Below are 2,067 nucleotides of genomic sequence, written 5' to 3'. Positions count from 1 at the left end.
GCTCGAACCCGAAATTCCCCCGGGGTTTTCCCTTTAATATACACAAACTTCACTCTTCACACAAACTCTTGCCCACTTCTTCTCAGACCCTAGACTCGGATCTTAACAGCCTCCACTTTCCCCGCGACTCCGGCTTCGAGTCGATTCAGTCACTCCACTTCCTCCAGGCGGTTCAGACTGGGAATCGCGGACGGGATCTCCACTCGCTCCTTGATCCGAAGGAGCCAGAGAAGGTTGACCCGGGACGGGTCTACCGATCCCAGAGCTCTGCGTCTGCACTCTGGGGACAACCGCGCACCACGCCGACTTGGACGAAACAAAAGTGGACCCAGAAACCACTATCCTGGGATCCGAGCTACACGGATTTCCCAGTAACGCTCGCGAACCACTATCACGAGGCACGGCTCAGCCGAAACCTCAGAGCTTATTACCTTCGACCCGAAACACGAAGCACCACCAGCAACCCAACCGAAGCTAGTCAACCGATGAATGGGGGTGCATGTCAACCAAGGCAATAACGAAATAAACTCGAAAATAACTTAATTGACGAACTTGAATTAATTCGGAGTAGGTATTTACACCGGCGCGCGCTTGGTCCTTGTGCCGCTTAAAACCATTGCGAATCCGCAGCACTCTCTTACATCCTTGGGGGCAAATCGAACTCTGATTATAATCAACACATGCAAACGGAGACCTACCGGCGCCAGGGCGCCGCTCCGCATCAAATGGCTACAAAATGAAGTGAATGACTGCGCATCCTATCCCGGCTCTTCCCATCAATCCCGGGATTGGTCAAAAGCAATATTCAACCCATCCCGGGATTGGCCGAAAGCCGGGGCAGCCTAGGCGCCTCATCCTGACGAGCGTCTCATCATCCCAGGATTGGTCAAATGCCAGGACCTGAGTTTGGCGCTAAGCGCTGTCACCCAGATCCGGCGACCTGATAGGCTGACCGTAGTGAGGTCATCGAATCGTGCCGGGTGCGCCTCACTTGAGTTGTACCCACATTGGCCTTTTCACTGGGAGTGACTGCACCGACAGTTCCTTCGGCAAAGACACCATTCACACGAAATCTCCACCAAGTTAGAGTGGCCCACACCGCGAGACCTGGAGCTCGGAAATCGCTTCCTGGGATCGCCCATCGACACTGGGATCCGCAACAACGACCCAATTCATGTCGCATAGGTGCATGGCGATCTGAGACGGGCACTCACAGGTGGGATCAACCATCCGGTGCTGGGATCAACCACGCTGATCTGAGATCCGCCAAGCCATGTTCAGACCCACACCGCCCTCCAGGATCCGAGGGTCCACGCTGGGATGTGTGCGACAATACTGGAATCACCGCGTAACTCCGGAATCGACCAAGCTGATCTGAAATCCATCGAAGTGCAGTCATGCCTATACTGGAATCCGAGATCCGGGCGATCACGCCAATACAACCCTGGGATCGTCATGCAACCCTGGGATCCGAAAGCACTTGCAGACACTTCAGCACACCATACACTCCCCCAGGACGCCGTGCCCCCACCGCAACCTCGCTGGTTTTCCCAGAGTACAAGGCGTTCATCACACTATCGTACTCTGTGTAGCCATCAAACTTTGGGATCCAAGTTTGTACTCACAGACTCCGCACACTATGTCGGCTTCCAGAACGTCACCGCATCACAACAGCATGCCTATAACGCTCACGCGCAAGCTCACCACATCGCCGTTCAGTTCTGGGATCCGGAGAAGATAGCTAGTCAAACGTAACCACAAACAAGAAATCAATTTGCCGAGAAAAAGACACGTCCTCCCCAGCTCGGCGGACCCGGAGACGACTCTAGCGCCGCGTGGAGGACAAGCTTCCCGAAAAATTGCCCGAGGGCCCAAGACGACGATCCTCCCCGACGTTGCGAGTGTTGGGCGAGTGGCTTCTCGACTGTTTCAAGCCGAGGCGGATATATCCCACCCTGGGGTAATCTGCTCTAGCTTCATAACCAAGTTGCCACGTCAATTCCGGACGTCCATCGACTTACCCGACAGAGCGTGCACTTGTGGATACTGGGAAGACCTCAAATTTCC

The sequence above is a fragment of the Phytophthora cinnamomi genome (assembly GCF_018691715.1).
Source record: "Phytophthora cinnamomi strain GKB4 chromosome Unknown Contig11, whole genome shotgun sequence".
Taxonomy (NCBI): Eukaryota; Oomycota; class Peronosporomycetes; order Peronosporales; family Peronosporaceae; genus Phytophthora; species Phytophthora cinnamomi.
Note: the sequence above shows the minus strand (reverse complement) of the source record.